The sequence below is a fragment of the Eptatretus burgeri genome, chromosome 6 (assembly GCF_056783735.1).
Source record: "Eptatretus burgeri isolate ZD-2024b chromosome 6, Ebu_testis_v1, whole genome shotgun sequence".
In the NCBI taxonomy this organism is placed as follows: domain Eukaryota; kingdom Metazoa; phylum Chordata; class Myxini; order Myxiniformes; family Myxinidae; genus Eptatretus; species Eptatretus burgeri.
The window spans coordinates 111,506,716-111,531,309 of record NC_140966.1 but is presented as its reverse complement, the minus strand read 5'-3'; the positions used below and the strand labels follow the sequence as shown (position 1 = coordinate 111,531,309).

General features: G+C 49.3%; 1 protein-coding gene across 3 annotated transcripts in view; it reads left to right on the top strand.

The window, feature by feature from the left end:
- Positions 1-24,594, top strand: part of LOC147025623 (protein kinase C and casein kinase substrate in neurons protein 2-like) — a 46,161-nt gene that overhangs the window by 7,930 nt on the left and 13,637 nt on the right. Inside the window, exon 1 of one of the 3 annotated variants that reach the window (XM_085886789.1) lies at positions 16,059-16,240. The exons of 1 other annotated variant lie outside the window; for it this stretch is intronic. The gene's annotated coding sequence lies outside the window, so the exon portion shown is untranslated. Of the gene's footprint in view, positions 1-16,058; positions 16,241-24,594 lie in introns of those variants that run through there. One more of the 3 variants, XM_085886791.1, reaches the window with a different exon arrangement.

Sequence of the window (24,594 nt, the reverse complement as noted above, 5' to 3'; positions counted from 1 at the left end):
TATATATATATGTATATATATATATATATATATATATATATATATATATATATATGTAGCCTGGTGTTGGCTCAGTGGTTAGGGTGGCGGCTTGGGATCCGAGGGTCCTGAGTTCAAGCCTCGTTGCCCGCTGAATTAATTCACCAGGGGATTGACTCAGCCTGCCATCCTTCCGAGGTCGGCAAAATGAGTACCAGCTTGCTGGGATGACCGAGTCATTCAAGTATCCTGTGTCAGAGTGGCGACCTGTCCAGGATTGTGCCCAATAGCCAAGGAGACTGCTTCGGCAGCACCAACGCTCTGTACAGAGTATGGTCCCAATGGACTATATATATATTTATATCAATCTCTCACTGAGAACTCTCACCAGGAATTCTCTCCGAGAACTCTCACCAAAAACCCTCACCGAGAACTCTCTCCAAGAACACTCACCAGGAACTCTCTCCGAGAACACTCACCGGGAACTCTCTCCGAAAACACTCACTGGGAACTCTCTCCGAGAACACTCACCGGGAACTCTCTCCGAGAACACTCACCGGGAACTCTCTCCAAGAACTCTCACCATATTTGTGAACACCAAACTCTCACCTAGAACACTCCCTGATAACCTCTCTCCGTATTTGTGAGCACCAAACTTTCACCTAGCGCACTTACCGAGTACCACTCATCGAGTACTTTCACCGAGTACCACTTATTGAGTACTTTCACCGAGTACCACTCATCGAGTACTTTCACTGAATACTCTCATCGAGATCTCTCCCTTGTAAAGGACCGATAACAATACAGACTGACCCCACAATTTACCTGCGTGATGTGCTCACACCTTTAGTCCATTGTGCTGAACGATATTGAGGAAAGGATAGTCTGCCATAGGTGGTCAGGGATGATGATATTAAGTAAATGGAGGGAAACCATTGGTGGTCTGACTTGGGGTGGAAGCCCATGTTGTATTGGTAGATCATCATCAATATAATTATGATGTCCAATTGAAGGTTCGTAGAAGATCTCAATTACCTGTCCCTTTTCCTTCCAAAGGCAAGGCAGGTGGAAGAGCAGCAGGTGGAAGGTTGAAGGAAACAGATCGATGGTAGAGCGTTTGGGCGACGTGGGAATGTAAAGGAAAGGAAACATCACGATGTGCTAATCGATGGAGAGAGGCAGGGGATGGTTAATGGAGGGAAGATGACCTGATATGGTGTTGTTCTATTAATTTGATGGCCTGGAGGGAAGGGTGGGATTGAAGAGTCTGAAGAAGGAATTGTTCCTCAAGTGGGAGAAGAGAGGAATACAAGAGTGCAGGTGAGCACTGAGCCTGGATTTTGGAAATATCACAACAAGGAGGTTGCTGGGTAAATGCGTGTGAGCTTGAGGGATTGTGGAGGGACAGAGGAATGAAAGGGAAGAGAAGATAGAGGGCACGGCACGAGGAGAGTCATGAGAAAGGTCACCAACTTGTCCGCAGTAACAGAGCAGCAGTTATTGTGCTTCTGTTGTTTTGTGGGACATTTTATGTTAATCATGGTGAGAGAGACAGCGTCCATGTGAGTCAGACAGCGTCCAGGTCAATCAGCGTCCAGGTGAGCGTGTGTGTGTCTGTGTGTTTGGTACAGTACAGTACTCCATCGACCGATTGACAAAGGCCTTGTAGGCTATGAAGTTCCGATTTACCAAGGAAGGATGTGGAATGATGGAGGATGCCCAGTCTATGGTTGACGTTGGAGGCCCAGCAGGTCGCAGCTGATGCTGAGGACTCGAAGCCTGAGAGACTGAGCTGTTTCCAGTGGTTGTGGAAATAGATGAGCGGGTTCTTTTTGGCAAGCATTCCCAATTGACAGGATGGGAATCTGAAATTTTCCTGTATTGAGTGACATATTCCAAGTGTAAGACCAGATGCGTGTTTTGGTTCTGCTTTCTGATGGTTCTGTGATTTTTTCATGGTGTATCGGCTTTGATGTCCATCGGTACACAAAATTACCATGCCTCCCCGTTGTCTCAGGTCGCTCACCTGCACTTTTTTCTTTTTTTTAATGTATTTCTTTTTTTTATAGACGTTGTCTGACGATTCTGTGATTGTTTTCCCAGTGGACCAGCTTCAATGTCCGTCAGCACGCAAAATTTCAGCTTTCTCCATCAGAAGATACCGATCTTTAATATCAGTCAGTGAGTCAGTCATTCAATGGTTAGAAAGAGCTTTTATCTATTATCTTCTATCGATCCATATTTAACTTTTCATACCAATAAATGTCAGTGTGTGTGTGTGTGTGTGTGTGTGTGTGTGTGTGTGTGTGTGTGTGTGTGTGTGTGTGTGTGTGTGTGTGTGTGTGTGTCAGTGTGTCTCCTCCATAACTCCAAAACTAGAAAACTGAGCAGCCTGACACTTTGCATGTATACTCAGAAAACTCGAAGGAAGTTCAAAAGTGAAAATTGGATGTTTGGGTTAATTAAAACACCCTTTTTGAAGACAATTGACCGCCTTATTTAATTATATCCTTCATCAGGTACATCCTCGGCCACCTCCCTCTCTATGGGGTCTTAAGGCGTATCCTAGGTAACCTCGCTGGGTCTAAAGCCGCCATGTTTTTTTCGCCTGCTCAACCTTATCTCGACTTACAACAGGCCCTAATGATTTCTTAACGATAAAGTTTTTGTTTTTTTCACTTTCCTCACTCATATTATCGAATTCCTGTTCATCGTAGCTCCCAATCTCTGTATTCATTGCAATGCTTATAATCGCCCGGAGATGCCAACATTTGTTGCTTTAGTTCATTTCCGCACATGCGACCGCCACAAATATCTCTTAAACTCAGAAGAATTACAAAATTTAAGCTCCAGAATCGAATTACAAGCAGTTCCGACTCCCAGAAAAGTGTTCATTTGCCCAATTTGGACATATTTGGCATCTCGGGCCTCTCCTGGAGGTGTATGTTTAATATGACGGTTCAGTGATTGCCAATTGTGTGCCAAGGGAGCCGTTTCATATCGACTGTTTGGTTGGAGTGCTAAAGCCAGCGCTCTACAATATCCGTACTGTCACCGGATACTGTATATACATCGACTTGAGCAAAGTTCAGGGCTACTCGTCTCCGTTGGCCACGTGTTGGTCTGTGGTGCAACAGGCGGTGGCTGGCTCGCTGAAAATGTGAAATTTTATTTTCCACGACGTTTCCCGTTTTTGACGATGTTATACGACCCGTCACTTCGGCAAAGCTAAATACAAATAATAATTAAACATTTCGCTTTTAAAAGTCTCTTCAAACGTTTCGTGTATTGCGTGGTGAAGCCACTTGGGCCATTCTTCAACTCTCAATTCCGATACCGTGGTTCTTCACTGGAGGTAGGAAGGCAAAATGAATTACATGATCACAATGAGAACAAAAATCTTTTCAGTTCTGAAGTAAGGAATCGCCACATCATGGCAGGAAAGCCGAGAGGTACGCATGCTCACTCTGCATAGCCTGAATTGGAATCCCAACTGAGCTCTAAACTGTCCTCCTGGTGTTTCACAGGCCGGTGATTCATCACTGTGTGTGTCCTCTCTCGAATGGACGATAAACTGGGCATCACATCTGCTGGAATCCCTCACCCCTCTCCCTCCCACCCCGATCCCTCTTTCTGACCTCTCTCTTTCTCTCTCTCTCTCTCTCTCTCTCTCTCTCTCTCTCTCTCTCTCTCTCTCTCTCTCTCTCTCTCTCTCTCTCTCTCTCTCTCTCTCTCACGCCCTTCCCTCTCCTCCCCTCTCTCTCCACTCCTCTATCTCTCTCTTCCATCCCTCCCCCTGGTCCCCCACCTTTCACCCCTGTTGAGGGGACTGCTGCATGTACGAATCAGATTTGGAGCCGATCAGTGGGGTGCAAAGGTCGCTGCATATACGAGCTCTTGGTTTTGAATGCTCCTGCCCCAGGCCTCAAAGTGTGTGCATGTATGCGTGCATTCGTGTGTGCGTGTGTGCATGCTTGTGTCGTTGATTATTATCAACATATGCAGGTTTCACAATGTGGAATGAAGTCCTCCCGGGGTGGGCTCAGTGTATCCACCTTCATCTCAGGAAGGGGTCACGATTCATGGACCAAGCTGTGAAGATTTCTGTTTTCAAAGTTTTGTGCCGAGGGCTCTCTTCAGGATCGTCGCTGAGCTCCGGATAGTTTCCAACTGTAGTTCGTTTGTAATAGTATTCCCAGGGATAGTTTTTTAGCTCACCTGTAAAGTAGTTCCAGGGGGCTTATGGGATGGCGCATCGTCTGTCCGTCCATTTTTCTAAAGTAGTCTACAAAGGGGGAGTGAGTTGCCCCCCCCCCCACAAAGAGGTATTTGCTTTCTCCCCACACGTCAGACACAATTCCGATGAAACTTCACTCCAACCTTCATCACCCATGACCTACCAAGGTTTATTCATGACATTAGAAAAATATGCCTTGAAGGGGGGTTGCCTCCCAAAATATGTATTTGCTTTCTTCTCCAAAACTACACATACAATTCTGATGAAACTTGATCACCATTTTCACCACCCATGATGTACCAAGGTTAGTTCTTGGCATTAAAAATAAATCCATTGGTATTTACTTTCTTCTCCATTATATATCTTGTGGGTCATTCATACCTACTAGTGGTTGCCTGGTTATCTTATCCAGCCACTACCAGGTGAGTGCCCAGGGGTATTGCCCCTCTGTTTAATGTCTCTGTGAAGTTCTTTGTCATCATTCCTGTAGGTCCAGCTCTCACTGGTACAACTTTGGCATTCTTCAGTTTCCAGGATCTTCTTACTTCATTCTTGAGGTTTTGGTGTTTGACCATTTTCTTGATTTCTGCATCATTCAGTCCAAAATCACTGTGATTAACACCTCAATCAGCAATGTCTTCTTCTCTTTTTAACCTAAGTATGATATCTGGTCACAATGCTTTATTTTCAATGTTCAAACGCTCGATGAGATCATTAGGTCATACATGAACGGAAGGTACTTCCATGTTTTCAGTGACTAGTTTTGGTTCATGTTCAAAGTTTTTGCAAATGTGCCAGCGGATTACTTTACAAACTCTGTTGTGTCATTGTGTGTACAGTTGTTTTGACATGAGTTTTTTTTTTGTGTGTGTTTAGTCATTAAGCATAACATCATTTTCTTTACCTAAGATACACACATATACATATATACATCCATACATACACACATATACACAAACACACAAATACATACATACACACATATACACATATATATATATATATATATATATATATATATATATATATATATGTACATGCATACATACACATATATACACATACACACATATACATACACACATACATACATACATTCATACAAACACACACACATATATACATACAAACATACATATTGTTGCGGATTCGCGCCCGCCGGCGTGCGAACGGCCACGTAACTCGAATCGCGGCACGTCGCCCACCGGACGGACAATCCCGTCGTGACCCTCTCGGACTAACGCCGGGAACTAGTCACGGGTGGGCCTTTCGGCCTCACCACGATCGTGCCAATCGGCCCCCCGCGTGGGATAGGGTTGCTCGCCAAATTCGACCGACCTAAGTACCCACACGGAGGGTAGACCGGGCGATCGCACCTCGCCGCAGGTCGACTTCGGACACGGGCCACTTTAAGCGACCCGTTCCGTACTATCGGGATAACCAAGCGGTGTTATCGTCAACTTCGACGGTTCGATTAATTATTGGGCGTATTTAGCCCACGACCAACCCTTTACGTGAAGTAAGATGGAGATTCAATAAAAGAAAAGACGAAGCGAAACGGGAAAAACAGTTCAACATAAAGCACATTTATTCCGCGGCAAACGGAAAGCACACATATACAATTATACACCAAAAGCAAATGTAAAAGTAGAAGAAACACAACAATTCTGCACAAAAAGCAAATGCAACAATGCAGATCTACTACCAACTACCGAGCACACGGCAACACTTATACAGTTTTACTTCACAGACGGCGCCGACAACACATATACTCAAAGCAAAAGAAAAAGGGACCACCCTCAACTACAAGGGGGCAGACGGGCCTGGGGCCGAGACCGCGTCGAGCCTACCCGTCTGGTGATGAGCCGCAAAATGGCGGCGGCGCCCCGACTCCGCGGGCCTCACTGGCACTGCCTGGAATGGGGTGGAAACGGGGCCCCCTTCTCACACTATCTCAGCGCGGGGGGAAACAGGAGGGGGTTGTTGATGCTCGGGGGAATGAGGATATCTGGATGGCTTGGGTCCCGCGACGAGCGACTCCACTGCGACCTCGATCGCGTTACCGGCCTCCCCTCTCCGCAGCTCCCCGACTCTGACACGAGCGCCGACCTCCACAAAGATTCTTGGCTTCTCCAGCCTCTCCGGACCCCGACAGACACTCTCTCGACTGCTTTCGCTGCCGCCACAACTCTCCAACTCTTTCCTCTTCTCAACTCTTCACCTCTTCCCACTCTCCACTCTTCTCAACTCCGTCCAACTGCTAACTCTTCCCAACTGCCCTTCCTCGATTCAGAAACTCCCTCAACAACTGCCTCGATTTGCTCCGCGCTCGGCGCTTTATAGTGCGACAGGAGAAACCATATGCAGATTTTTGGATCAGGAATCGCTCGGGGGCGGAGCCACGCTCCCCATTGGACAGAGGAAAAGTGGGCGTGAATGATTCTTGATCCGCGAATCTGCATATAGCGATTATACTCCGACGCACCTGGAGGCGGGGCCAAATCGCCCCACACTCGCTGATAGGACGGAACAGAAGTGGGCGTGAATCGTTCTTGATCCGATTTCTCGGAAAGGCTGGTGTTTTTGCACCCGCTGCTCGGTGCGCGCCCTGTACGAGTCCAGGATCGGTGCCCACAAGCGGCGCGGGAATGGCGGTGATGCGATGGTTGCGAGAGCGAGATGTGACGGCAAGGGTCGTGGCTGTTGGCGTTGTTGTTGTTGTGAAGCGGCGTTGCGGTTGGTGGTTGTTGTGTGATGGCTGTTGAGACGTGGTTGGTGGTGGTTGTGGTGGTAGTAATGGCGGCTGGTCCAAAATAAAGATAGTAAAAGAAAAACGGCTATCTAAAAGGGTCTCAGCCCGAATGAATAACATTTATTACCTCTAAACAACGGGTTTGGGCCTAACTACACATATACTTACAGAGATATCTCACCTACGGGACCTGAATGGTGGTTTGCGAATTTCGTCAACCACAACACTACCCCCTCCCCTTTTTACAGACTCGTCCCGAGTCATCAAATTTTCGTGTGCCATCATGTGTAGTTCTCCCCTAGTACATTTTACCTACGGATCCCTGAGTGCGACATTCATGGTATTCGTGTCCCCAAAATAAATAACCTGAGGGCTGAGTAACTACCTAAACAAACTCACTCACACGGACGACTTAAATAAAATTGCCGGCGCTAAGACAGACATGCCGGGGGCACACTCATATGTAAAGTACATCTTAACCTTAACTTACAAATTTTACACTAAACCATGGCCCAGGATCAATGGACTCTGCAAAAAGAAAGCAGTTAGCAGGGAGCCAGGCTGCTCGCATGCAGTCTCTGACTCAAACAATGCAGGTGACAGGGAACGTGGCCGGCTGCTCACACGCAGTCCAAGGCCTTCCCTTTTGAACTGAACTCAGTGAACCACAACGGTGCATGGGCTGCACAAACGCAGTCTCCGTGCCAGCTCAAGTGGCACACGCAATGAGCACAACGGATGGATGGATGGACACAAACATAGTGCACGGGCCGCCACTGCAGGCCCGTGTTGTAGCTGCCAACAGGGCAGTTCTCGCAGCTTGCAAACTGTTGCTTTCTGATCCTGGCGCACATGGCAATGAACAGGGGGGCAAAGCAAAAATTGAACGGGGCTGGTGAACAGGGGCAGTGGGCATGGCATGGCAAAGGTGATCAGGCAACCACAGCCTGCAGAACAAGGCCGCTGCAAGCAAACACAGCCGGCAGATGAACTGGCCGGCACAGGCCTTGCAGAAAACAGCTGCAGACGATCCGGCCGGCACAGGCCTTGCAGCACAGCAGCTGCAGACGATCCGGCCGGCACAGGCCTTGCAGCACAGCAGCTGCAGACGATCCAGCCGGCACAGGCCTTGCAGCAAAACAACAGCTGCCGATGAAGCTGGCCAGCCTTCGCCGTTCAGTGGAGGTTGGTGGAGGGAGTGCGGTGGTGCTGGCCACTCGGAAGGCGGGCTCGGACCTACTCTACGGTCTCCCTCCCAACCTATCGCCTTTGCCTGTCACTGTCTATACCCACTCCCTTAATTTGTCAAACCCCAATTTAGCCCCAACTTATTTTTTTATTTTTACTTCCCCACTATAAATCGTCCCCTAACCCCCTGTACTGTCCTTGTTCGGCTAACCTATCCTGTCACCTAGCCTATTCCCAACCCCTACATTCCCTTCCCGGAGGGGAATAAGGGAGAGCTAGCGTCCTGTGTCGAGGCCCAATCTAAGCCTCAGGATGGCCTCCCCAGAGTTCAGCGATCTATAACCAAAGTGGGTCCAGTGGCCCACAACGAGAGCGAGGGGATGGATGGTGTGGAGGGGTACACTTCCTTATCTACCCTATCCATTTAACTGTTAAACTACCCCGGGGCTTTCAACAAGCGCCTCTCGCTTAAACTATTGCTTCTAACAACCCAGATTCCCATCGCCTGTGTTGGTGTCCTCGCAATTTCGGGCCTCGCCCCCCAATTTTCTCTCCGTGCCCTCACACGGTCTCATGGCTGGGACGCGTGGCTCCCCTTGGCAGGCACGACCCTCTGCCGAATCTCCAGCTATGGCACCCCCGGGCACTACACTGCCTCCGAGCCTACCAGCTCCCAAACACCGGGGAGTGCCCCCCATGGCACCTCCCCTGAAACGCACACGTGGCAGGCTGGCTTCCCGGGCCCCTTTCCGAGGGTCACCCGTGCCCACAACACTGCCCACGCGGCTCATGGCGCCCCGGGCCCCCGCACCAAGCAGACGCACCCGTGCCCACTACGCTATCCCGGCCCCCCCCATGGGCCCTTGGCCTACCACGGCCGACTAGCCTGGTGCCCGGGGTACCCACTCAGCGATACTCACCTTTCGCAGCCACGCTCCCAGCCCGTCAACAGGGCTCCTGCACCCCTCCAAACGGGTTTCGAGCCTACACTCCCACCAACAACAAAACGGCCTCCATTTTGTAAATTTGACTAACCCCCTAACTCACTCTACACTGACCCCGGGGTCCCTTGGGCGGGAGTCACTCTTCCCCCCAATCACTCCTCGCACCATGCATTCCCCATTCGCTCCACACACACAGACCCGCTGGCCTCACTCACTCATCATGTCACAACACAACTCACCAACTCTTCAACACACACACACACACCTCTAAACTCTGCCATCCTTCTATCTGCATCCCCTAACTAACTCGTGCTCCCACGTCGTCCCTTAAACTATAGCACGTTCCATTTAACACTACGTAGCTAAACTACGTCCCCTCTACACATTCACAAGTCTGTCACTGTTCATAAACCTCTATAATAACTTTCCCAACCTAAATCTGACTACAATCCCTCTAACTAATCCATTCCACGTGCCCCATGAGGACTTACCCCTGCCCCATGGAGCCGGTCTAGCTAAGCTAACCCTTCCCCCTAACTAGTTTCCATCCTGTGCCCAAGTAAGGGGGTCTTCCACCCCTTGCCCGGGAATCCTGTGCACCCGAAAGTGAGGCTTGGTTTTTTTTTTTTTCACATGCGCAGCACCAGCGCGGCAACTCACAGCTCGCACACTTTGCACCTGCCCATGACGTCATGCAGCTGCACGTGTACCTCGTCCCTCCTTGGACGGTACCATCCGGCAGGGATACCCCTCCTGCCGGATTCCAACCCCGCGTGCAGCCATGACGTCACCGTGCGCATAAAAAAAACACAAGCCCCACGTCTTGAGGAGTTCCCCACGCGAACACGTGCTCTGCCCGTTGGAGCGCAACACACACGCCCGCGTGGAGAACCCGTCCGGTCAAAATCCATAATCCTGCCTAAACTTTGTCCGTCGCGGGATCGGCAACATTCACCGCGCTCGTTTCTGGACTGGGACTTCACTCTCGTAAGCGAGCACGTGGGGGCCTCGTGCGTTGCACAGCACGGACCTCGCGCTCGCTGCTGGGTGAACCCGGTACGGTGCGCAAAACATCTACAGCCGCTACTCGGCTTTTGTCTCTCAATTGTCGTCGTCTCCATTCAAAACACGCACTCCCGCGTGTTACGACGCCAACACACCTCACCATTAAACTCACACCGGGAGACGCGGCTGCATGTTCACACATGCCGACCGACATCTCCCTTACACACAGCGACCTTGCACACACTGTCTCTCTCACACTCGGCCGTTCACTCAGCATGCCACCTCCCTCACACACGTGGCTCCACTCACTCGTGCCATTTCCCTCACACAAACCACACCACTCACACACGCGGGGGCACTCGCCCGCGATGCCTCATCCACACACGGCGTGCTGGGAAGCACGCCCTTCTGCACACTTACCACAACACCACTCACACACGGGGGCGCACTCACACACGGGGACCCACTCACACCTTGCACCACACACACCGGGACCACCATACTGGGGATTCGTGTCCCCACAAGTGTCTCCGGGGCCTCTATACCCCCCAAGCTCTCCGTGACCTGTCCACAGCACCCGTCCCCTCAACCTCGCAAAGCACGACCGACCCACCTGGTCGTGACTCGCCTCAAGGGGGCATACTCCCTCCCCTCGTTCCTGGAGGAGGCTATCCCGCTGCTCGCACCGGGTCTCCACCCAGTCCGCGAGCTCACCCCCATTATCCTCCACTACCTCCGTGTGTGTGTGTGCGTCACTTACCCCGTCTTCATCGTGTAGTCTTCCCTCTATCGTTCCCATCTCCCGTGTCTCTGCCAACTCAGTCACCTCTTCCCTTGTTATCTCCCTTATCTCAACTATTATTTCCGTCTCTTCCCTTGTTATCTCCCTCGTGCACGTCTCCGTCACCACAATTAGTTTTTCCCTCTCGGTCACCGCCACTGTTGCTTTCTCCATCACCTTCACACTTCTCGCCCAACACGTCCCCCGAATTATTTTCTCCTTACCAGCCTCCACCGCGGGCCCGACAGCTGTTGCACTCCCTCCCAGCTCGTTCGCTTCCACACGTGGAGTCGCCATTTTAAACTCCCTGGTAACGGCCATCATGCCCGCCTGCAGGCTTCGGCCCATGTTCTGCGTCTCACCCCGCAGCTCTTTCATTTCTTCCTTCATTTTGAGTGCGTTTGTTTCCATATTTTCGTTCATGCGTTTTATTTCGTTTGTGAATGTATCCATTTTTGTTTTCATTTCGTGCATGTGTTGTGTATTCGCATCCATTTTCCTCATCAATGCCTCAAACATTTCCATCGTCCGATCCGTGGGCGAATTCGCACGTGGGGGTCGTTTGTCCGCCACCCCAGCCACTGCGCCCATTTCGAACTCTGGGTTCAGTTGGGGGAGTTCATGTTCCTGCACAACCAACATTTCCTGCATGGGGTTTTCATCCTGGACCATGGATTCTACACATTCTAAATCCATTTCGAATACCCCCGGCTCCCGCTCGCCTTGAGACGCCATCTTATTTCTCGTAAAGCGTTAATTTGAATCGCTGTAATTTGGAGGGAATCGGGGGTCGCTCCTCTCACCCCTGGACCGATTCCCGTGAATTTAGCTGGAGACAGGAGAGTCCGTTTTCCCGCTCTCCGACACGAAGTGTCGCGAGGAGGGGGATGGGTTTGTGTCCCACTCCTGACACCAGTGTTGCGGATTCGCGCCCGCCGGCGTGCAAGCGGCCACGTAACTCGAATCGCGGCACGTCGCCCACCGGACGGACAATCCCGTCGTGACCCTCTCGAACTAACGCCGGGAACTAGTCACGGGTGGGCCTTTCGGCCTCACCACGATCGTGCCAATCGGCCCCCCGCATGGGATAGGGTTGCTCGCCAAATTCGACCTACCTAAGTACCCACACGGAGGGTAGACCGGGCGATCGCACCTCGCCGCAGGTCGACTTCGGACATGGGCCACTTTAAGCGACCCGTTCCGTACTATCGGGATAACCGAGCGGTGTTATCGTCAACCTCAACGGTTCGATTAATTATTGGGCGTATTTAGCCCACGACCAACCCTTTACGTGAAGTAAGATGGAGATTCAATAAAAGAAAAGACGAAGCGAAACGGGAAAAACAGTTCAACATAAAGCACATTTATTCCGCGGCAAACGGAAAGCACACATATACAATTATACACCAAAAGCAAATGTAAAAGTAGAAGAAACACAACAATTCTGCACAAAAAGCAAATGCAACAATGCAGATCTACTACCGACTACCGAGCACACGGCAACACTTATACAGTTTTACTTCACAGACGGCGCGACAACACATATACTCAAAGCAAAAGAAAAAGGGACCACCCTCAACTACAAGGGGGCAGACGGGCCTGGGGCCGAGACCGCGTCGAGCCTACCCGTCTGGTGATGAGCCGCAAAATGGCGGCGGCGCCCCGACTCCGCGGGCCTCGCTGGCACTGCCTGGAATGGGGTGGGAACGGGGGCCCCCTTCTCACACTATCTCAGCGCGGGGGGAAACAGGAGGGGGTTGTTGATGCTCGGATGAATGAGGATATCTGGATGGCTTGGGTCCCGGGACGAGCGACTCCACTGCGACCTGGATCGCGTTACCGGCCTCCCCTCTCCGCAGCTCCCCAACTCTGACACGAGCGCCGACCTCCACAAAGATTCTTGGCTTCTCCAGCCTCTCCGGACCCCGACAGACACTCTCTCGACTGCTTTCGCTGCCGCCACAACTCTCCAACTCTTTCCTCTTCTCAACTCTTCACCTCTTCCCACTCTCCACTCTTCTCAACTCCGTCCAACTGCTAACTCTTCCCAACTGCCCTTCCTCGATTCAGAAACTCCCTCAACAACTGCTCTGATTCGCTCCGCGCTCGGCGCTTTATAGTGCGACAGGAGAAACCATATGCAGATTTTTGGATCAGGAATCGCTCGGGGGCGGAGCCACGCTCCCCATTGGACAGAGGAAAAGTGGGCGTGAATGATTCTTGATCCGCGAATCTGCATATAGCGATTATACTCCGACGCACCTGGAGGCGGGACCAAATCGCCCCACGCTCGCTGATAGGACGGAACAGAAGTGGGCGTGAATCGTTCTTGATCCGATTTCTCGGAAAGGCTGGTGTTTTTGCACCCGCTGCTCGGTGCGCGCCCTGTACGAGTCCAGGATCGGTGCCCACAAGCGGCGCGGGAATGGCGGTGATGCGATGGTTGCGAGAGCGAGATGTGACGGCAAGGGTCGTGGCTGTTGGCGTTGTTGTTGTGAAGCGGCGTTGCGGTTGGTGGTTGTTGTGTGATGGCTGTTGAGACGTGGTTGGTGGTGGTTGTGGTGGTAGTAATGGCGGCTGGTCCAAAATAAAGATAGTAAAAGAAAAACGGCTATCTAAAAGGGTCTCAGCCCGAATGAATAACATTTATTACCTCTAAACAACGGGTTTGGGCCTAACTACACATATACTTACAGAGATATCTCACCTACGGGACCTGAATGGTGGTTTGCGAATTTCGTCAACCACAACAATATATACATACACATATACATACATACATACATACACATACACACATATACATACATACATACATACATTCACATATACATACATACATATACACATACATACATACACATACACACATATACATACACATATACATACATACATACATACACACATACACACATACACATATAAACACACATATACATTCACACTATGAGTTTGAGTGTTTGGGAGTGTGTTCGATCTATGTGAGTGTGTTTGAGTTATCGGAAGTGTGTTTTTATGCATTTTTGTGTGTGTGAGTGGTTAGGAGTATGTTAGATGTATATGAGTGTGTATGAGTGGTTGGGAGTTTGTTAGATGTATATGAGTGTGTATGAGTGGTTGGGAGTGTGTTAGATGCATTTTATGTGTGTATGAGTGGTCGGGAGTTTGTTAGATGCATTATATGTGTGTATGAGTGGTTGGGAGTATGTTAGATGTATAGGAGTGGTTGGGAGTGTGTTCGATGTATAGGAGTGTGTATGAATGGTTGTGAGTGTGTTTGAAGTATAGGAGTGTGTACGAGTGGTTTGGAGTTTGTTGGATGTATATGAGTGTGTATGAGTGGTTGGGAGTGTGTTCGGTGCATTATATGTGTGTATGAGTGGTTGGGAGTATGTTAGATGTATAGGAGTGGTTGGGAGTGTGTTAGATGTATAGGAGTGCATATGAGTGGTTGTGAGTGTGTTAGAAGTATAGGAGTGTGTACGAGTGGTTAGGAGTTTGTTAAATGTATTTGAGTGTGTATGAGTGGTTGGGAGTGTGTTAGATGTATGGGAGTGTGTATGAGTGGTTGGGAGTGTGTTAGAAGTAGAGGAGTGGTTGGGAGTGTGTTAGATGAAAAGGAGTGTGTATGAGTGGTTGTGAGTGTGTTAGATGAAAAGGAGTGTGTATGAGTGGTTGGAAGTATGTTAGATGTATGGGAGTGTGTATGAGTGGTTGGGAGTGTGTTAGAAGTATAGGAGTGTGTATGAGTGGTTGGGAGTATGTTAAATGTATATGAGTGGTTTGGAGTGTGTTCGATGTATATGAGTTTGTATGAGTGGTTTGGAGTGTGTTAGATGTTAGAGTGTGTATGAGTGGTTAGATGTATGTTAGATGTATATGAGTGGTTGAGAGTGTGTTGAATGTATCGGAGTGTGTATGAGTGGTTGGGAGTGTGCTATATGTATATGAGTGGTTGGGAGTGTGTAAGATGTATAGGAGTGTGTTTGAGTGGTTGGGAGTGTGTTACATGCATTATATGTGTGTATGAGTGGTTGGGTTTGGAGTTTCTTAGATGTATATGAGTGTGTATGAGTGGTTGGGAGTATGTTAGATATATATGAGTGGTTGGGAGTGTGTTCGATGTATTGGAGTGTGTTTGAGTGGTTGGGATTGTGTTCGATGCATTATATGTGTGTATGAGTGGTTGGGAGTATGTTAGATGTATATGAGTGGTTGGGAGTATGTAAGATGTATATGAGTGGTTGGGAGTGTGTTAGATGCATTATATGTGTGTATGAGTGGTTGGGAGTATGCTTGATGTATATGAGTGGTTGGGAGTGTGTTAGATGTATGTGAGTGGTTGGGAGTGTGTTCGATGTATATGAGTGGTTGGGAGTGTGTTGGATGTATGTGAGTGGTTGGATGTATATGAGTGTGTATGAGTGGTTGGGAGTGTGTTAGATGTATATGAGTGGTTGGTAGTATGTTAGATGTATATGAGTGTGTATGAGTGGTTGGGAGTGTGTTAGATGTATATGAGTGGTTGGATGTATATGAGTGTGTATGAGTGGTTGGGGGTGTGTTAGATGTATATGAGTGGTTGGGAGTGTATTAGATGTATATGAGTGGTTGGGAGTGTGTTAGATGTATATGAGTGGTTGGGAGTGTGTTAGATGTATATGAGTGGTTGGGAGTGTGTTAGATGTATATGAGTGGTTGGGAGTGTGTTCGATGTATGTGAGTGGTTGGGAGTGTGTTAGATGTATATGAGTGGTTGGGAGTGTGTTCGATGTATGTGAGTGGTTGGGAGTGTGTTTGATGTATGTGAGTGGTTGGGAGTGTGTTAGATGTATATGAGTGGTTGGGAGTGTGTTGGATGTATGTGAGTGGTTGGATGTATATGAGTGTTTATGAGTGGTTGGGAGTGTGTTAGATGTATATGAGTGGTTGGGAGTATGTTAGATGTATATGAGTGTGTATGAGTGGTTGGGAGTGTGTTGGACTGAGATGCGTTTCATGCAGATTTCCAAGTAGATGGAGAGGAGACACGTGATCATGATTAGGGGGCGGGGCCACGCCGTCATAGCGAGGAGGAGGGGGCGGGGCCACGCCGTCATAGCGAGGAGGAGTGGGCGGGGCCAAGCCGTCATAGCGAGGAGCAGGGTCGGAGCGATGTTGCACGGAGGCGGAGGAATCGTGTGATCGCGGAGGGGAGGGAGGGGAGGAGAGGGGGTCGGGTCTCCGACGGGAGAATTTCCGGACCAGGAAGCAGGCACGTCTCGAGATCGGGCGAGGCTCGTTCGAGTCGTAGCGGGACCAGAGTGCGAGTGGAGTGAGCGTGAACCGAGGGCCGTCCGAACGGAGACCCGGTGAGTGAGGCCGAGCTCGTGCGGCCTTCTCTTCTCACGGAGATCTTGAGAGGCAGTTTTACCGCCATTTGTGTTTGTGATGCAATGGAAGCTTCTTTCCTCGTGGTCCGAGATGTTTTATTTATTTATTTTTTTCTTTTTCTTGTACATCCGGGATGGGTTTTATTTATTTATTTATATAATACATAATGTCGGGTCGTGTGAGAGAATGGATCTCTTGAGTTTGGCGAAGTCTCCGGGTCGTGCCTCTGGGTGTTCGTCAATGACGGTCCTGTGCGTGCCGTGCGTGCCGTGCGTGCCGTGCGTGTTTCCCTGATGACATTGACGACGTGGTGCCTGTGGGACTTTCGACTTGAGGGTCTTGATGTGTGGAAAGAGGACGACATGGTAGTTGTAAACTCGAGGTAGAGTTGAGGTAATATTGGTCTAGTGTAGTCTCCTTGCCCTTGGTATCTGGAGCGGCTCCTTTTCGAGTAGTCGCGACCACTTTCGGTGCAGATGATGTGGTTTTCAGGATCTTTATACATCCACTCAGTATTCCCCGCCACTGTGAGGTTGTGTTGGTAGTGGTGGTGGTGCGTCCCGTCGACTCTGATCCATACCTGAGAGATTGTGTGGAATGAAGACCTCGTCTCGTTGATGGATGTTCCTCATGGAGGTGACGATGTCCGACAGGACACGGCCCTTGGTTGCAGCGCTGCTGATTGGCATCGTTGAGGGTAGTCAAGGGTAACCGTTTGATCATGAGGTGGGGTGCTGCCGCCTCCACACTGCTCTGTGATGTTCGATCCATTGGAGCACGATGGCCACTTTGTCACCATGACAACATTTTCAAATTGGAAACGACAACGTTGTACTTGTGACTATGACATCTCACTACCGCAATGGCTGTCACCTCGGATTAAATTTACTTTCACTTCACGTCGACCCTTTCCGACAGTTTGTTCCACAGATTTCGGTACACCTGCCGTATTTACCTGAGGCTGTCGCACCAACCGTAAACCCCCATTCTGTGAAGGCTACGAAAGAGCAGTTACCGCCGTGCACGGGATACCCCAGCAGCGGTCTAGGAAGGGACACTACTTTCGAAGTGGGACTCGCACGACCCTCTCGCACGACCCTCTCGCACGACCCTCTCGCACGACCCTCTCGCACGACCCTCTCGCACGACCCTCTCGCACGACCCACGTTAACTTTCCCAGAATTTAATTCAAAAGCAATTGCATCCACAAACTTCCATATCCAAGGATTTGTATCTCTCTAGACAAACTCACCACCTTTATAGGTGGCTCACCCCGCCTCTCCAACCTGTCATCGGTGAAAACCTCACACACTCCCCTCCCCACCCATGCAAACCTCATACCCCACCTCCTCACCTCTACCTCCCTGCACAGGTAGGCCTCACCCCCCCCCCACCTTCTCCGTCCCACACAGGCCTCACCCCCTTTCCCCGTCCCATGCAGGCCTCTCACCCCCCACCTTCCCCGTCCCATGCAGGCCTCTCACCCCCCACCTTCCCCGTCCCACGCAGGCCTCATCCCCCTTCTCCATCCCACACAGGCCTCACCTCCCCTTTCCCTGTCGTACGCAGGCCTCACACCCCCCTTTCCCGTCCTACGCAGGCCTCACACCCCCTTTCCCGTCCTACGCAGGCCTCACACCCCCTTTCCCATCCTACGCAGGCCTCACACCCCCCTTTCCCGTCCCACGCAGGCCTCACACCCCCCTTCCCCGTCCCACGCAGGCCTCACCCCCTCCCCGTCCCACGCAGGCCTCGCCCCCTCCCCTTTCCCCATCCCACACAGGCATTGTCCCCCCGGTCTGCGTGGGCCCCGTACACACCAGCTCACTTTCCCCATCACCAGTAACTTCACTTTGTCACCCACTGTCTTTGGTTCCCTCACCCTTCTCCCCCCACACCCAACCCATTCCCATCCTCGATGGAGGGTAATCGAAATATCTGGTTTACTTCGAGAAAGTGAGCAATCGAGAAAGAAAGTTCGTGAATTGGTTTCGTACAGTTCAAGCAGCTCCTGGCTTGAGATCCCCCTGTGGTGTCGATCCTGACCCCTGTGGTGTCGATCCTGACCCCTGTGGTTTTCAGCGATCGTGTTTTTCCCAAACCTTTGACACCTGCCCAAGTGTTCATTTTTGATGGTCACACCTTGATGCTCCTTTCCTTCAAAATAAAGTTCTCCACTTAGATCACAGTTCTCTCCTCGAAGGCTGTCCTGACCGTTTGTCATCCTCGAGACTCTTACGTCAATGCTTGACCTCTTTGAGCCATCTTGTTATTGTGGTACACGAGGGGGCACAGCCACCCGAGGCATCCACCTTGCATTGATATCACCTTTGAATAAGAACTTTATGATATTCCGATGCTCAAGTTTGTTAATTTCCGACATAATTTACTCTGATAGCGAACTTCTACTTGCCCAACGAGAACCATCTATTAAATTCCCCTCCACATGCTCCAGTCACTTAAGTCTTGTAACCATGAAGTTCCACCTGATGGTCTCCCAATGTGAACTCGTCGATCTTTTCAGTAGATAAGATTTTTTTTAGGTTTAAATAAAGACCAGATTTTTCATTTTCCTCCTTGACTGTCGCCTACTCTTCGTGAAGGACACAATGTCCACCAACAAATGCTCTTTCACGTCCACCAACGAATGCTGCCAGATGGGACGCTCATTTCACGTCCAAGGGACAGCGCACACACTGATGAATCGTCCTGCTTGTGAAATACCAGACTGGCGGTTTATAACTTGGTCGGGAGTCGAACCTCGACTAGACAGCTTCGAGGAGAGTTTGCGTACCTTTTTTCCATCCGGTCAGCCCGTTCGTCAACATTAGGTGAAAAAGAAATGTGAAAACAAACATTAAGAGAGCCAAGTGAGAAGAAAACGTAACAACCTGCAAATAAACGGAGAGAAGGTAATGGGTGAGGATGCAGGGTGATCTGAGGATGTGTAATGGGTGAGGATGTAGGGTGATCTGAGGATGTTGGGTGATCTGAGGATGTGTAATGGGTGAGGATGTAGGGTGATCTGAGGATGTGTAATGGGTGAGGATGTCGGGTGATGTGAGGATGCAGGGTGATCTGAGGTTGTGTAATGGGTGAGGCTGCAGGGTTATTTGAGGTTATGTAATGGCTGAGGGTGTTGGGTGATCTGAGGCTGTGTAATGGGTGAGGATGAAAGGGTGATCTGAGGATGTGTAATGGGTGAGGATGCAGGGTGGTCTGAGGTTGTGTAATGGGTGAGGATGCAGGGTGGTCTGAGGTTGTGTAATGGTGAGGATGCAGGGTGGTCTGAGGTTATGTAATGGCTGAGGATGTTGGGTGATCTGAGGATGTGTAATGGGTGAGGATGCAGGGTTATCTGAGGTTATGTAATGGCTGAGGATGTTGGGTGATCTGAGGCTGTGTAATGGGTGAGGATGCAGGGTGATCTGAGGATGTGTAATTGTGAGGATGTCGGGTGATCTGAGGTTGTGTAATGGCTGAGGATGTTGGGTGATCTGAGGATGTGTAATGGGTGAGGGTGTTGGGTGATCTGAGGTTGTGTAATGGCTGAGGATGTTGGGTGATCTGAGGATGTGTAATGGGTGAGGATGTAGGGTGATCTGAGGATGTGTAATGGGTGAGGATGTAGGGTGGTCTGAGGTTGTGTAATGGGTGAGGATGTAGGGTGGTCTGAGGTTGTGTAATGGGTGAGGATGAAAGGGTGATCTGAGGCTGTAGGGTGATCTGAGGATGCATGGTGATCTGAGATAGTGTCATGGGTGAGGATGCATGGTGATCTGAGTTTGTGTAATAGGTGAGGATGTAGGGTGATCTGAGGTTATGTAATGGGTGAGGATGTAGGGTCATCTGAGGTTATGTAATGGGTGAGGATGTAGGGTGATCTGAGGTTGTGTAATGGGTGAGGATGCAGGGTGATCTGAGGATGTGTAATGGTGAGGATGTCGGGTGATCTGAGGTTGTGTAATGGCTGAGGATGTTGGGTGATCTGAGGATGTGTAATGGGTGAGGATGCAGGGTGATCTGAGGATGTGTAATGGTGAGGATGTCGGGTGATCTGAGGTTGTGTAATGGCTGAGGATGTTGGGTGATCTGAGGATGTGTAATGGGTGAGGATGTTGGGTGATCTGAGGATGTGTAATGGGTGAGGGTGTTGGGTGATCTGAGGTTGTGTAATGGGTGAGGATGTAGGGTGGTCTGAGGTTGTGTAATGGGTGAGGATGTAGGGTGGTCTGAGGTTGTGTAATGGGTGAGGATGAAAGGGTGATCTGAGGATGCATGGTGATCTGAGATAGTGTCATGGGTGAGGATGCATGGTGATCTGAGTTTGTGTAATAGGTGAGGATGTAGGGTGATCTGAGGTTATGTAAGGGTGAGGATGTAGGGTCATCTGAGGTTATGTAATGGGTGAGGATGTATGGTGATCTGAGGTTGTGTAATAGGTGAGGATGTAGGGTGATCTGAGGATGTAGGGTTGTGTAATGGCTGAGGATATCGGGTGATCTGAGGTTGTGTAATGGGTGAGGATGTAGGGTGATCTGAGGTTGTGTAATAGGTGAGGATGTAGGGTGATCTGAGGTTGTGTAATGGCTGAGGTTGTAGGGTGATCTGAGGTTGTGTAATCGGTGAGGATGCAGGGTGATCTGAGGTTGTGTAATGGCTGAGGTTGTAAGGTGATCTGAGGTTGTGTAATCGGTGAGGATGCAGGGTGATCTGAGGTTGTGTAATGGCTGAGGTTGTAGGGTGATCTGAGGTTGTGTAATCAGTGAGGATGCAGGGTGATCTGAGGTTGTGTAATGGGTGAGGATGTAGGGTGATCTGAGGTTGTGTAATAGGTGAGGATGTAGGGTGATCTGAGGTTGTGTAATAGGTGAGGATGTTGGGTGATCTGAGGTTGTGTAATGGCTGAGGATGTAGGGTGATCTGAGGTTGTGTCATGGCTGAGGATGTAGGGTGATCTGAGGTTGTGTCATGGCTGAGGATGTTGGGTGATCTGAGGTTGTGTAATGGCTGAGGATGTCGGGTGATCTGAGGTTGTGTAATGGGTGAGGATGTAGGGTGATCTGAGGTTGTGTAATGGCTGAGGATGTTGGGTGATCTGAGGTTGTGTAATGGCTGAGGATGTAGGGTGATCTGAGGTTGTGTAATGGCTGAGGATGTCGGGTGATCTGAGGTTGTGTAATGGGTGAGGATGTAGGGTGATCTGAGGTTGTGTAATGGCTGAGGATGTTGGGTGATCTGAGGTTGTGTAATGGCTGAGGATGTAGGGTGATCTGAGGTTGTGTAATGGGTGAGGATGTAGGGTGATCTGAGGTTGTGTAATGGGTGAGGATGTAGGGTGATCTGAGGTTGTGTAATGGGTGAGGATGTAGGGTGATCTGAGGTTGTGTAATAGGTGAGGATGCAGGGTGATCTGAGGTTGTGTAATGGCTGAGGATGTAGGGTGATCTGAGGTTGTGTAATGGCTGAGGATGTAGGGTGATCTGAGGATGTTGGGTGATCTGAGGTTGTGTAATGGGTGAGGATGTAGGGTGATCTGAGGTTGTGTAATGGGTGAGGATGTAGGGTGATCTGAGGTTATGTAAGGGTGAGGATGTAGGGTCATCTGAGGTTATGTAATGGGTGAGGATGTATGGTGATCTGAGGTTGTGTAATAGGTGAGGCTGTAGGGTGATCTGAGGATGTAGGGTTGTGTAATGGCTGAGGATATCGGGTGATCTGAGGTTGTGTAATGGGTGAGGATGTAGGGTGATCTGAGGTTGTGTAATAGGTGAGGATGTAGGGTGATCTGAGGTTGTGTAATGGCTGAGGTTGTAGGGTGATCTGAGGTTGTGTAATCGGTGAGGATGCAGGGTGATCTGAGGTTGTGTAATGGCTGAGGTTGTAAGGTGATCTGAGGTTGTGTAATCGGTGAGGATGCAGGGTGATCTGAGGTTGTGTAATGGCTGAGGTTGTAGGGTGATCTGAGGTTGTGTAATCAGTGAGGATGCAGGGTGATCTGAGGTTGTGTAATGGGTGAGGATGTAGGGTGATCTGAGGTTGTGTAATAGGTGAGGATGTAGGGTGATCTGAGGTTGTGTAATAGGTGAGGATGTTGGGTGATCTGAGGTTGTGTAATGGCTGAGGATGTAGGGTGATCTGAGGTTGTGTCATGGCTGAGGATGTAGGGTGATCTGAGGTTGTGTCATGGCTGAGGATGTTGGGTGATCTGAGGTTGTGTAATGGCTGAGGATGTCGGGTGATCTGAGGTTGTGTAATGGGTGAGGATGTAGGGTGATCTGAGGTTGTGTAATGGCTGAGGATGTTGGGTGATCTGAGGTTGTGTAATGGCTGAGGATGTAGGGTGATCTGAGGTTGTGTAATGGCTGAGGATGTCGGGTGATCTGAGGTTGTGTAATGGGTGAGGATGTAGGGTGATCTGAGGTTGTGTAATGGCTGAGGATGTTGGGTGATCTGAGGTTGTGTAATGGCTGAGGATGTAGGGTGATCTGAGGTTGTGTAATGGGTGAGGATGTAGGGTGATCTGAGGTTGTGTAATGGGTGAGGATGTAGGGTGATCTGAGGTTGTGTAATGGGTGAGGATGTAGGGTGATCTGAGGTTGTGTAATAGGTGAGGATGCAGGGTGATCTGAGGTTGTGTAATGGCTGAGGATGTAGGGTGATCTGAGGTTGTGTAATGGCTGAGGATGTAGGGTGATCTGAGGATGTTGGGTGATCTGAGGTTGTGTAATGGGTGAGGATTGTAGGGTGATCTGAGGTTGTGTAATGGGTGAGGATGTAGGGTGATCTGAGGTTGTGTAATAGGTGAGGATGTAGGGTGATCTGAGGTTGTGTAATGGGTGAGGATGTAGGGTGATCTGAGGTTGTGTAATGGGTGAGGATGTAGGGTGATCTGAGGTTGTGTAATGGCTGAGGATGTTGGGTGATCTGAGGTTGTGTAATGGCTGAGGATGTGGGGTGATCTGAGGTTGTGTAATAGGTGAGGATGTAGGGTGATCTGAGGTTGTGTAATAGGTGAGGATGTAGGGTGATCTGAGGTTATGTAATCGGTGAGGATGTAGGGTGATCTGAGGTTGTGTAATCGGTGAGGATGCAGGGTGATCTGAGGTTGTGTAATAGGTGAGGATGTAGGGTGATCTGAGGTTGTGTAATAGGTGAGGATGTAGGGTGATCTGAGGTTGTGTAATAGGTGAGGATGTTGGGTGATCTGAGGATGTGTAATGGGTGAGGATGTAGGGTGATCTGAGGTTGTGTAATCGGTGAGGATGTAGGGTGATCTGAGGTTGTGTAATCGGTGAGGATGCAGGGTGGTGAACACTTGTCAAACCAAGATTTTTCTGGTTTTGTATATTTAATTAATTTTCTGAAATTTATACAACTTGTTTTTCACGTCGTAGTTGTGGGTTACGATGTGTAAATAAAGGTGAGAAAAGTTTGATCGAATGTAATTTAATTCCAGGCTATAAGGAAACAAAAGGTGACAATTTTAAAAGGGGGGTGTACACTTTCTGTAGGCACTGTACGTTCACTACACGGCCAAAAGTATGTGGACACCTGCTCGTGCAACATCTCATTCCAAAATCATGGTTACAAAATTACACAGAGGAAACTTTACACAAATGTTCCCCAAGCCATGTTTGTTCAAGTTTGTCAAGGAATAATTGATAGGTCACATGGTTTGGCAGCCAAATTAGATTGAAGAAAATATTAAATAGTGTTTTCTCTGGAACTGCTTAATCGATCGATGTGAAACTTCACAATTATGATCTGGTGATAATGGCGAAATACACGTTTTAAATTTCAACTTGATCGGACTCGTGGTCTGGCAGCCATAATTATTTATTTATTTTTTTGTTTGTTAATTATTTTTGTTATTATTTTGAATCGAGCTCATTTGGCTGTACCTGGATGGGTTTGAGGGTAGAGGAGGAGCAGCTGAAATGTGAATCATATGCAGGTTCCTCCTGATGACTTGATCATTGATTTTTGCTTGTTTGGGTTCCTTCTGATAACTGCAACGAAGGACTGTACCGATTTGGTCTTCCATTTGATCTTAATTGAATTTATTTTAATCCCATTCTAAATTAAATTGAATAATAATCATAAAAACCATCATGGGTCAGGGTCAGTTGTCCAATCAAAGCGGGACGTCTTGGTAGACCCGGTCATCACTGCCAGCATTTACAAAGTGGACGTTCTAATGATGTCTCTTAATTGCATAACACACGAGTACATGAAACAAAAAGAAGTCCCGGCGAGGGTCTGTAATCTCTGATTGCTCTGTTTCTTGTTTTAGCTTGTGGAAGGTTGAAGTCACACTTGAGGGTTTCGG